Source organism: Mobula birostris, chromosome 1 (genome assembly GCF_030028105.1).
Source record: "Mobula birostris isolate sMobBir1 chromosome 1, sMobBir1.hap1, whole genome shotgun sequence".
Lineage (NCBI taxonomy): Eukaryota > Metazoa > Chordata > Chondrichthyes > Myliobatiformes > Myliobatidae > Mobula > Mobula birostris.
In genome coordinates, this window is record NC_092370.1 from 5,313,069 (window position 1) to 5,325,950 (window position 12,882).

A 12,882-nucleotide genomic window follows, 5' to 3' on the forward strand; every position below is an offset into this window, starting at 1 on the left:
TGAGAGGTATAGATAGGACAAATGCATGCAGGTGTTTTCCGCTGAGATTGACTGAGACTAGAACTAGAAATCATGGGTTAAGTGTGAAAGGTTAAGTGTTTAAGGGGAACCGTGTTCCAAACGTCTGCAGGAAGGCTGGATTATTCACTCAGAGAGTGGTGAGAGTGTGGAATGGGCTGCGAGCAGAAGTGGTGGATGTGGGTTTAATTCCAGCATTTAAGAGAAATTTGGATAGGTACATGGGTGGGAAGGGTATGGTGGGCTATGGTGCAGGTGCAGGTAGTTTGAACTATTTTGGAATGGACTAGGTGGACCAAATGGCCTGTTTCTGTGCTGTAGTGTTCTTTGACTCCATGTTTTCCACAGTTACCTGTTACGTCCCCCGTAACTGGTTTGCCAAACCAGCAGAAATGGACCACTTAGTTGGAGTCCGGTTTAACAGAAACTAATAAAGTTTTATTAAAGAAATAAATAACATAGTACTCTAATCGTAAGGATGTAAATGCAACAGGTTAGCAATGATAATGCACACGTGTACACAGAACTAGGGTAACAGGAATCAACCAAGCTCTATCGCAGCCTAGGGGTAAAATGATCAGTCTCAAGTGACGCAGAGTTCAGTTCAGCTTAGTACAGTCCGCAGTAATCGCTGTTGTGCCGTTGGAGAGAGAGAGAGAATGCAAATTTTGATTCAAACAGACCTTTGATGTTCTTCGCAGTTAGCTTTCGGGCGAACCCTTTTTATGTCTTCTGTGGTCACCGACTGTGACCCTTCCGTTCCGGATACGACCGTTCTTCCGCGGTGAACCTGGCACCCAGGCAAGGGTGGACACACACACCAGGTTCCCACCGATCGTACCCTTTTCACCCTGTGCGTCTATGGTCGGTTCCCGTGACCAGACCTCCAAACTCACACCAACTTGTGGGGGCACACCGCTCTTCCAGGATCTCGTTATCTCGTGATCTTGTGGTGTGTCGTGCCTTAGCGAACCTGTTCTTTTTATCCCCCTGCTGGGGTATCGACCTGTCCATTAAACTTCAAACAGTTCAGGTTCAAAGCAACCGGTCTGTCAATATTCTGAAATGTGTTTCTTTCTCATTAATCTCTCTCTTCTCTCATTAGCATTTTGAATGTCTCTCCATTGTCTCACTTATCTCTCTCTCATTAGCATCAACCTTCTGATAACTTGGTTTTTCGTCACACCCCTATCCTTCAAAAGATTTTTACCGGGGTAAAAATTATGGGCAGGAATACATTATTAGATACACACTAATATACAGGGCCATCAGCTATTCGGCTAATACAGGGAACTTTAAGTTGTCAACACCTTGACAGACAGCCAGCAATCACATTTTCCGTTCCTTTTATATGTGTTATTTTAATATCCTCTAAGACCAGGCTCCAACTTAGCAGTCTTTTGTTTTTATCCTTCATAGTGGTCAAAAACACTAATGGGTTGTGATCAGTGTAAATTCTCAGTGGTTTCCGTCCCGGACAAATATAACGAAGGCCATCCCACACAAACTTAGCATACTTTGGCAAGAGCTTAGTAAGAGGGAGGGTAATATCCGCAAAGTTTTTGCAAAACTTCCGATAGTACCCCACCATCCCCAAGAACCTTCTCAGGGCTCTCTTGTCTGTCGGGGTGGGGACTTCAGAGATAGCCCGCACCTTAGCCTGCATCGGAGCCAGCTGCCCCTGTCCTACCACAAATCCCATATAAGTGACCTTCGCGTGGCCGAATTCATTTTTTGCGAGGCTCACTGTCAGGCTGGCTTCAGCCAGCTTTTTAAACAGTTCCTCTACTGCCACAATGTGCTCCTCCCACGTGTCACTCCAGACCACTAAATCGTCCATATACGCTTTTGTCACTGAATTAATCATCCTATAGGGGGGTTACTTACTAGGCTGCAGAGGTTGCTTACCTGATGTGACAACAACACCATGTCCCAGCTCTTTGCATCGCCTCGAGACATCCGGACATATGTGTGCGTGCCGGTTAATTAGCTTTATCAGTGGCTCGCTCTGTTCGGGGGTTAAGTGAGAGAACTCATCAGCAAAGTTGGCCAAAACAATAGAGTTCTCCCATCTGGTCGGCACCATACTTATCTTTTCAAAATGGGTTTTCCCCTTATCAGGTGGCGCCCTAGCCTCATTAATTTTCGTGATAACACCGACTAGGTCTGCTCGCTTATCGTGGCAAGCTATTAGCATATCAATAGCCTGTAACTGTGTTAGCTCATGTCTACAATAGTCAATAGCATCCTTCCTCCTGTGCGGCCAGTAAAACTCTTTCATGATTCTATCGACTGTTTTCCTCACCCCAAAATGTCCACCGAAGGGTATCTTGTGGGCCACGTTAAAAATCTCATCCCCATAAATTTTCGGCACTACCACCTGGTGCACCACCCCCCATTCCTCATCTGCAGGCACGATGCATTTCCTCCTTAGTACTCCCTCCTTCACATAATAGCCCACTGGCTCCCTCTTTAATTCTGCTTTGGAGAGAGCTGTCTCTGTCAAAACCATTAGCTCCTCGTCTCGTTCCTGTGCCTGTATAAGTTCCTTCCTTGCTAATGATAAGTCTACCTCAACTTCCGTTTCACTACGCCCCTTCTTCTCACTTTCTAACCCCTCCTGGTAAAAGCGTTTCAGCTAAATCTAAACAACAGGAATTCTGCAGATGCTGGAAATTCAAGCAACACACATCAAAGTTGCTGGTGAACGCAGCAGGCCAGGCAGCATCTCTAGGAAGAAGTACAGTCGACGTTTCAGGCTGAGATCCTTCGTCAGGACTAACTGAAGGAAGAGTTAGTAAGAGATATGAAAGTGGGAGGGGGAGGGGGAGATCCAAAATGATAGGAGAAGACAGGGAGAGGGAGGGATGGAGCCAAGAGCTGGACAGGTGATTGGCAAAAGGGATATGAGAGGATCATGGGACCGGAGGCCCAGGGAGAAGGAAAAGGGGGAGGGGGGGGAAAAACCCAGAGGATGGGCAAGGAGTATAGTCAGAGGGACAGAGGGAGAAAAAGGAGAGAGAGAGAATGAATGTGTGTATATAAATAAATAACGGATGGGGTACGAGGGGGAGGAGGGGCATTAGCGGAAGTTAGAGAAGTCGATGTTCATGCCATCAGGTTGGAGGCTACCCAGACGGAATAGAAGGTGTTGTTCCTCCAACCTGAGTGTGGCTTCATCTTTACAGTAGAGGAGGCCGTGGATAGACATGTCAGAAGGGGAATGGGATGTGGAATTAAAATGTGTGGCCACTGGGAGATCCTGCTTTCTCTGGCGGACAGAGCGTAGGTGTTCAGCAAAACGGTCTCCCAGTCTGCGTTGGGTCTCGCCAATATATAGAAGGCCACATCGAGAGCACCAGATGCAATATATCACCCCAGCCGACTCACAGGTGAAGTGTCGCCTCACCTGGAAGGACTGTCTGGGGCCCTGAATGGTGGTAAGGGAGGAAGTGTAAGGGCGGTGGGGGCCAGGGAACTTAAAATCATTGAAAAAATTCAGAGCATGAGAAGTGTCACGAACATAGGTGGGAAGGGATTGAACAAGGGGGGATAAAACAGTGTCGAGGTATGCAGAAACGAGTTCGGTGGGGCAGGAGCAAGCTGAGACAATAGGTCTGCCAGGACAGGCAGGTTTGTGGATCTTGGGTAGGAGGTAAAAACGGGAAGTGCGAGTTGTGGGAACTATAAGGTTGGTAGCAGTGGATCGGAGATCCCCTGAGCGGATAAAGTCGGTGATGGTGTGGGAGACAATGGCCTGGAGCTCCTTAGTGGGGTCACGATCGAGGGGTAAATAGGAGGTATCCGCGAGTTGTCGCTGTGCCTCGGCAAGGTAGAGGTCAGTACGCCAGACTACAACAGCACCCCACTTATCGGCGGGTTTAATAATAAGGTTAGGATTAGTGCGGAGGGAGTGGAGAGCAGAACGTTCCGAAGGAGTGAGGTTGGAATGGGAACAAGGTGCGGTGAAGTCGAGACGGTTGATGTCCCGTCGGCAGTTAGCGATGAAGAGATCCAGAGCAGGCAGAAGACCAGAGTGGGGTGTCCATGAAGAAGAGGAGGGTTTAAGACAGGAGAAGGGGTCAGTGGTGGGGGTGGAAGAGTCCTTGCCGAAGAAGTAGGTTCAGAGACGGAGGTGGCGGAAGAGGAGTTCCGCATCATGGCGAACACGGAACTCGCTGAGGTGTGGGCGAAGGGGGGCAAAGGTGAGGCCCTTACTGAGGACAGAGTGTTCTGCCTCCGACGGTTGAAGGTCGGAACAAGTGCTACACATGCCCTTACACTTCTTCCCTTACCACCATTCAGGGCCCCAGACAGTCCTTCCAGGTGAGGCGACACTTCACCTGTGAGTTGGCTGGGGTGATATACTGTGTCCGGTGCTCCCGATGTGGCCTTCTGTATATTGGCGAGACCCGACGCAGACTGGGAGACTGCTTTGCTGAACACCTACGCTCTGTCCGCCAGAGAAAGCAGGATCTCCCAGTGGCCACACATTTCAATTCCACATCCCATTCCCATTCTGACATGTCTATCTATGGCCTCCTCTACTGTAAAGATGAAGCCACACTCAGGTTGGAGGAACAACACCTTATATTCCGTCTGGGTACCCTCCAACCTGATGGCATGAACATCGACTTCTCAAACTTCCACTAATGCCCCACCTCCCCCTTGTACCCCTTCCGTTATTTATTTTTATACACACATTCTTTCTCTCACTCTCCTTTTTCTCCCTCTGTCCCTCTGACTCTACCCCTTGCCCATCCTCTGGGTTCCTCTCCCCCTTGTCTTTCTCCCTGGGCCTCCTGTCCCATGATCCTCTCATATCCCCATTGCCAATCACCTGTCCAACTCTTGGCTCCATCCCTCCTCCTCCTGTCTTCTCCTATCATTTTGGATCTCCTCCTCCCCCTCTCATATCTCTTACTAGCTCTTCTTTCAGTTAGTCCTGACGAAGGGTCTCAGCCTGAAACGTCGACTGTCCCTCTTCCTAGAGATGCTGCCTGGCCTGCTGTGTTCACCAACAACTTTGATGTGTGTCAGCTAAACCTACATTCTGTTCAGCAGCCTTTCTGGACATGCGCCGAGTCACTGCGCAAACGGGATAAACCTGTGAGTCCATGGGCGGGGCCTCAGTGCTGGCAGGCTGGCTTGTCAGTTTTTCTGCTGAGAACACATTTTCGCCGGCGAGGTCATTACCGAGTAAGACCTCCACGTCTTCCATTGGTAGTTCGGGCCTCACCCCAATCGTGACCGGTCCGGAGACCAAGTCGCTTTTTAGGTGTATCTGGTGCAAAAGTACTGCTTCAGTTCCTTTCCCAATGCCTTTTATCACCCTGACCTCCCCAGTCTGAGTCTCTGAACTAAAGTCTAACACACTCTTTAAGATCAATGACTGACAAGCTCCACTGTCTCTCCAGATCCGTACTGGAACTGGGTTTAACCCCTCCTTCACTGACACCAATCCGGCCGAGGTAAACTTCTCATGCCCTTCCTGAACTTTATCAGACCTCTTCTCCCCTAGCGGTTTGTTTGCCAGCTCAATACAGCCAGTGGGAACCGTCCTTTTTCCTTTCCCCGTCTCCTTTGGGGCAAAGCACCTGGATGCAAAGTGACCGGCTTTCCCACAATTATAGCATACGACCCCAGGAGACTTCCTACCAAATTGCTTCCTGTCTTCCTTATCCTTCTCACTAGTCCCCGGCTTACTTTCTGACTTCCCCGGCGGACTCTCTCCGCCCTCTTGACTACCCTTGTGGTAGCTTTTACTTCGGGTAATCTTCGCCTTGTGTGTTAACGCGTACTCATCTGCTAACTTAGCAGTTGCAGCTAAGGTGTCTGCCTCTTTCTCATCTAGGTAGGGTCTCATACCTTCAGGGACATAACCTTTAAACTGCTCAATCAGTATTAGCTGTAGCAGTCCGTCATAATCCCCATTGACCCCTTTCGAGGCGCACCAACACTCACAATACATCTGCATCTCACAGGCAAACTCTAAATACGTGCGGCCCCATTGCTTCCTCACATTCCGGAACCTCTGCTGGTATGCCTCCGGGACCAACTCATAAATCCTGAGTATCGCCTCTTTCACCACATCATACCTCTGGGCATCTTCTGCAGATAATGCCGAGTAAGTTTGCTGGGCTTTTCCTTTAAGTACGCTCTGAAGCAAAACAGCCCACTTATCCCTCGGCCAGTCCTGACTTGCAGCGACTTTTTCAAAATGTAGAAAGTACCGATCAACATCGGCCTCCTCAAATGGGGGAACCAGCCTAACCTCCTGGGTCGCCCTGATCCCTCCACCTTGGTTCGGCATGGGCCCCTGCGCTAGCGTCATCCTTAACTTCTCCATCTCAAATCCCCTTTCCCTCTGTTTCTCTCTCTCTTGTCGTTCTAACCACTTCTCTTCTTGTTCTAGCTGTTTTATTCTCTCTTCTCGTTCTAACTGCCTGTCCCTCTCTTCTCGTTCCAGCTGTTTTACCCGGAACTCGTGCTCGAGTCTCAATTTTTCCATCTGCAGCTGTACTGCTTCTCCACCAGGTTTGCCCATAGATACCACCTCCAGCTCCCCTTGGGGAAACACACCTTTAGATACATAATGCTCAATGATAGCTCTGTGCATCTCTGCTCTCCTCATTGTCGACTTCCCTTTAAAAAGATTCAACCGTTTGGCCACAGTTGCCAATTCTGATTTCCTGGCATCCTCTAATGCCGCCAAGGTTGGCGCCTTTAGAAATTCCTCAATCTCCATTTCTGCTGTTTGCCCTTTCTTTCTTTCGGGAATTTTAACCAATCAATTTACCCAGTTCCAAATTTGGCGTTCAAAATCGCAGACGAGATTCCCACTTATGTTACGTACCCCGTAACTGGGTTGCCAAACCAGCAGAAATGGACCACTTAGTTGGAGTCTGGTTTAACAGAAACTAATAAAGTTTTATTAAAGAAATAAGTAACATAGTACTCTAATCGTAAGGATGTAAATGCAACAGGTTAGCAATGATAATACACACGTGTACACAGAACTAGGGTAACAGGAATCAACCAAGCTCTATCGCAGTCTAGGGGTAAAATGATCAGTCTCAAGTGACGCAGAGTTCAGTTCAGCTTAGTACAGTTTGCAGTAATTGCTGTTGTGCCGTTGGAGAGAGAGAGAATGCAAATATTGATTCAAACAGACCTTTGATGTTCTTCGCAGTTAGCTTTCGGGCGAACCCTTTTTATGTCTTCTGTGGTCATCGACTGTGACCCCTCCGTTCCGGATACGACCGTTCTTCCACGGTGAACCTGGCACCCAGGCAAGGGCGGACACACACACCAGGTTCCCACCGATCGTACCCTTTTCACCCTGTGCGTCTATGGTCGGTTCCCGCGACCAGACCTCCAAACTCACACCAACTTGTGGGGGTACACTGCTCTTCCAGGGTCTCGTTATCTCGTGATCTCGTGGTGTGTCGTGCCTTAGCGAATCTGTTCTTTTTATCCCCCTGCTGGGGTATCGACCTGTCCATCAAACTTCAAACAGTTCAGGTTCAAAGCAACCGGTCTGTCAATATTCTGAAATGTGTTTCTTTCTCATTAATCTCTCTCTTCTCTCTTATTAGCATTTTGAATGTTTCTTTATTGTCTCACTTATCTCTCTCTCTCATTAGCATCAATCTTCTGATAACTTGGTTTTTCGTCACATACCTAACAGATATTGTCTTTTAATTCCATTCAGATTTTCACGTCTGATACAATAGTTTAAGTAAAACAGAACAGTATTATTTCTAGCTTTATTTATATGTTACCAAAATTTGGTGTTCTAATGTTTATTAAATAGTAGGAAATATTTGTCTAGAGATTTGATGTTCACCCTCTTGTTGTAAAGATGTTTGCGTGCTTATTTATTTATTTATTCATTCATTCATTCATTCATTCTCCCATTGGAAAAAGCTTGCAAATTTGTGAGAAGTTTAAATTTGTACGCTGAAGTGAGGCCCCAGATCTGCCACGCAGAGCTTATCATTACTGTGCAGACCATTAGGAAATCAATCAGCATTTAGAGAACTCAGCTTTACGGTCACCAGAGTACAGCTGAGGAAAGGATTGTCCCTGAAGCTGAGGGGAGAAACTTTGTCCCTCTTGTCATTGTGGCTGGATCTTCTCCAAAAATGAAATGGCTAATTAGATTATAAGACTATAAGACCATAAGACATGAGAGTAGAATTAGGCCATTTGGCCCATTGAGACATCTATAGTGATGAAATGCTTTGAGAGGTTGGTCATGACTAGACTGAACTCCTGCTGGAGCAAGAATGTGGACCCACTGCAATTTGCCTATCACCACAATATGTCAAGGGTGGACACAATATCAATGGCTCTTCACATGGCCTTAGACCACCTGGACAATAGGAACAACCTACGCTCAACCGGGATGCTGTTCATGGACTATAGCTCAGCATTTAACATCATCATTCCCACAATCCTGATTGATAAGTTACAGAATGTGGACCTCTATACCTCCATCTGCTATTGGATCCTCAACTTCCTAACCGGAAGATCACAATCTGTGCAGATTGGTTATAATATCTCCTCCTCATTGACGATCAACATTGGTGTACCTCAGGGGTGTGTGCGCTTAGCCTACTGCTCTACTCTCTCTATTCCCATGACTGTATGACAAGGCATAGCTCAAGTACCATCTATAAATTTGCTGATGATACAACCATTGTTGGTAAAATCTCAGATGGAGATGAGAGAGTGTACAGGAACAAAATACACAAACTAGTTGAGTGGTGTTGCAGCAACAACCTGGCACTCAACGTCAGTAAGACGAAAAAGCTGATTGTGGACTTCAGGAAGGGTAAGATGAAGAATCATGTACCAATCCTCATTGAGGGATCAGAAGTGGAGAGAGTGAGCAGTTTCAAGTTCCTGGGTGTCAAGATCTCGGAGAACCTAACCTGGTCCCAACATATCGATGCATATAAAGATTGCAAGACAGTGACTATACTTCATTAGGAGTTTGAAGAGATTTGGTATGTCAACAAAAACACTCAAAAACTTATATAGATGTACCGTGGAGAGCATTCTGACAGGCTGCATCACTGTCTGGTATGTGGGGGGAGGGGTGCTACTGCACAGAACAGAAAGAAGCTACAGAGGGTTGTAAATTTAGTTGGCCCCATCTTGGGTACTAGCCTACAAAGTACCTAGGACATTTTCAAGGAGTGATGTCTCGAAAAGGCAGCGTCCATTATTAAGGACCCCCAGCACCCAGGGCATGCCCTTTTCTCATTGTTACCATCAGTTAGGAATGAATTGAATTGACTTTATTTCTTACATCCTTCACATACATGAGGAGTAAAAATCTTTTGTTATGTCTGTCTAAATATATAATGTGCAATCATAATAATTTATACTAATTTATAATAAATAGAACAGTCAATGTAACATCACTCAAATCTGCATGAGTTAATCAGTCTGATAGCCTGGTGGAAGAAGCTGTCCTGGAGCCTATTGGCTTTTATGTTACGGTACCGTTTGCTGGATGGTAGCAGCATAGGTTTTGGTTGGGGTGACTCAGGACCCCAATGATCCTTCGGGCCCTTCTTACACACCTGTCCTTGTAAATGTCCTGAATTATGGGAAGTTCACAACTACAGATGCGCTGGGCTGTCTGCACCACTCTACAGAGTCCTACAATTAAGGGAGGTACAGTTCCCATACCAGGCAGTGATGCAGCCAATCAGGATGCTCTCAATTGTGCCCCTTTAGAAAGTTCTTAGGATTTGGGGACCCATGCCAAACTTCCTCAAATATCTGAGGTGAAAGAGGCGCTGTTGTGCCTTTTTCACCACACAGCTGGTGTGTACAGACCACATGAGGTCCTTGGTGATGTGGATGCCAAGGAACTTAAAGCTGTTTACCCTCTCAACCCCAGATCCATTGATGTCAATAGGGGTTAGCCCAGTCTCCATTCCTCCTGTAATCCACAACCAGCTGCTTTGTTTTTGCAATATTGAGGGAGAGGTTGTTTTCTTGACACCACTGTGGCAGAGAGATGACTTCTTCCCTGTAAGCCACCCGTTATTGTTTGGGATAAGGCCAATCAATGTAGTGTCATCGGCAAATTTAATTAGATTAGAGCTGTGGGTGGTGACATAGTCATGGGTATACAGGAAGTAAAGGAGGGGACTCAGTACGCAGCCCTGAGGGGCTCCTGTATTGAGAGTCAGAGGGATGGAGGTGAGGAAGCCCACTCTTACCTCCTGCCAGTGATCTGACAGGAAGTCCAAGATCCAGCTGCCCAAGGCAGGGTCAAGGCCGAGGTCTCTGTGCTTCTTGTCGAGCCTGGATGGAACTATGGTGTTGAATGCTGAACTATAGTGCAAGAACAGCATTCTCACATAAGCATCTTTCTTCTCCAGATGTGTAAGGACAGTATATAGAGCAGTGGCAATTGCGTCGTCTGTCGATCGGTTATGTCGGTAGGCGAATTATAGGGGGTCCAGTTTGGGTGGTAGCAAGCTGCAGATGTAATCCTTCACCAGCTTCTCAAAGCATTTGCTTATTATTGAGGTGAGTGCAACAGGACACTAGTCTTTCAGGCATGTTACCTTGGTTTTTTTTGGTACAGGGACAATGGTGGATAATTTGAAGCAGGAGGGCATTCTACACTGGGAGAAGGAGAGATTAAAAATGTCAGTAAACACGCTTGCCAGTTGTGCTGTGCACATCCTGAGTACTCACCCTGGGATGCTGTCTGGTCCCGCAGCCTTGGGACTGTCCACTCATTGGAAATGTTTGTGTACCTCAGCCTCAGAGATGATAAGTTGCAGGTTGTAGCGGTGGCTTTCCTTGGAGGCTCAGAGTTAGCAACATCGAACCAAGCATAAAGGCAATTGAACTCATCTGGGAGAGAGGCCGCATTGTTGGCGCACCACAATGTTTGGCTTTGAAGTCTGTGATGGTATGCAACCCTCGCCACAAATCACGTGTGCTATTTGTTGTGAATCTTGACTCAGTCTTGTCCCTGTATTGTTGTTTCGCAGCCTTGATAGCTTTGCACAGATCGTTGCTGGTTTTCTTGAGCCCTAGTTGATTGTCAGCAATGTAAGCTCTATGTCGCGCAGTAAGTGCTGCTTGCACTGAACTAGTGATCCAGAGTTTCTGGTTTGGGAAGACCTGACCGACTTCTGGGGGACAACATCGTCGATGCACTTCCAGATGAAGCATGTGATTCCATCAGTGAACTCTGAGACATCCTCATCATGGAAGACATTCCAGTCGATGTCATCGAAGCAGTCCTGCAGCATGGAGTCCGATTGGTCGGACCAACAGTGGACAGTTTTAACTGTGGCTGCCTCTTGTTTCAGCTTCTGCCTTGTTTCGGCAAAAGCAGGACTGAAGAGTGATCTGATTTTCCAAAAGCTGGGCGAAGGAAAGCTTTGTAATTGTTGCGGAAGGAAGTGTAACAGTGGTCAAGTATCTTATCTCCGCGAGTGCTCACCTGAATGTGCTGATAAAACTTCGGAGAGACTTTTGTCAGTGATACTCGATTAAAGTCACTGGTGACGATGAAAGCAGCCTCTGGGTGTGCAGTCTCCAGTGTGTTGATGGTCTCGTACAGTTCCTTGAGAACCAGGTCAGTATCAGCCTGCGGTGGAATGTACACCGCTGTGATAATAACAGCCATGAACTCCCTAAGCAGCCGGTGGGGTCTGCACAGCAGCCCCAGGTACTCCAGATCAGGGGAACAAAAGGATTTGAGTGCATGCATATTGTGGGGGTTCCACCAAGCATTGTTGACCATGAAGCATACCCCTCCTTCTTTACTCTTCCCAGAGAGGTTTTTCAACCTGCCCTCCTAGAACAAGGAGAACCTAGAGGGCTCGATGGCATGATCCGGTATCTCCTCCATCAGCCAGGTCTTCACAAAACACAAAACGTTGCATTCCTTTGTTTCCTGCTGATAGGAGATTCTGGCTCTCAGTTCAGAAAGCTTGTTGTTCAGGAACTGACCGTTAGCCAGGAGTATGCTGAGGAGCGGCGGCCGATATGCACGCCGTCACAGCCTCACCAGGACACTAGCTCTTCTCCCTTGCCTCCGGTGCTTCTAAGGTAGTGGCAATGTAAAAGATATGTCTCCCACGCAAGAAGCGGTTCCCAGTGTAGGAAAGGCAGCACGTAGTGGGTAAATGCCATCTTTCCGATATTCAGAAGGGTCAGTCTATTGTATCTGGTTCAGCTACTTGAACAGAAAATGCTAAGAAAATCGTTGAAATTAGTACTATACTGTACATTTGGAGCGGAGCTCGCAACACGGCCGCCGGACACCGCCATCCTGAAAAATCTTGAAGGAGGTACATAAGCCTGAAGGCACACACTCAGTGATTCAGAAACAGCTTCTTCCCCTCTGCTATCTGATTTCTAAATGGACATCGAACCCATGAACACTACCTTACTTTTTTAATATATATTATTTCTGGTTTTTCACGATTTTTGAACTATTGTAATCATACTGTAATTGATCTGTTTATTTTTACTTTTTCTTTCTTTTCTTTTTCAATCTTTTTATTGAATAAGTATACAAAAAGGGTAAGCCATAAAGGCACTAATACACTGTTAGAATATAATAAAATTACAGGAGATATTAATACAGAAAAAATGATACAAACAATGTAATTTGAACATAACATACTGAGGTAACATAATAGTATACTAATTTTATATATATATACCAATAGAGAAAAGGAAAAAAAACCCAAAAAAAAAACCCACCGTGCAACTAAACTAAAAAGCAAAGCAAAGCAATGCGCTAACTTGGAACCAAGCAGAGTTAAAAAACTTAAAATCAAGTCCTCAATCCCGACCTCCATTAAAAAC

General features: G+C 46.6%; 1 protein-coding gene across 3 annotated transcripts in view; it reads left to right on the forward strand.

The window, feature by feature from the left end:
* virma (vir like m6A methyltransferase associated) overlaps positions 1–12,882 on the forward strand; it is a 141,165-nt gene that overhangs the window by 24,919 nt on the left and 103,364 nt on the right. The window lies entirely within an intron of this gene.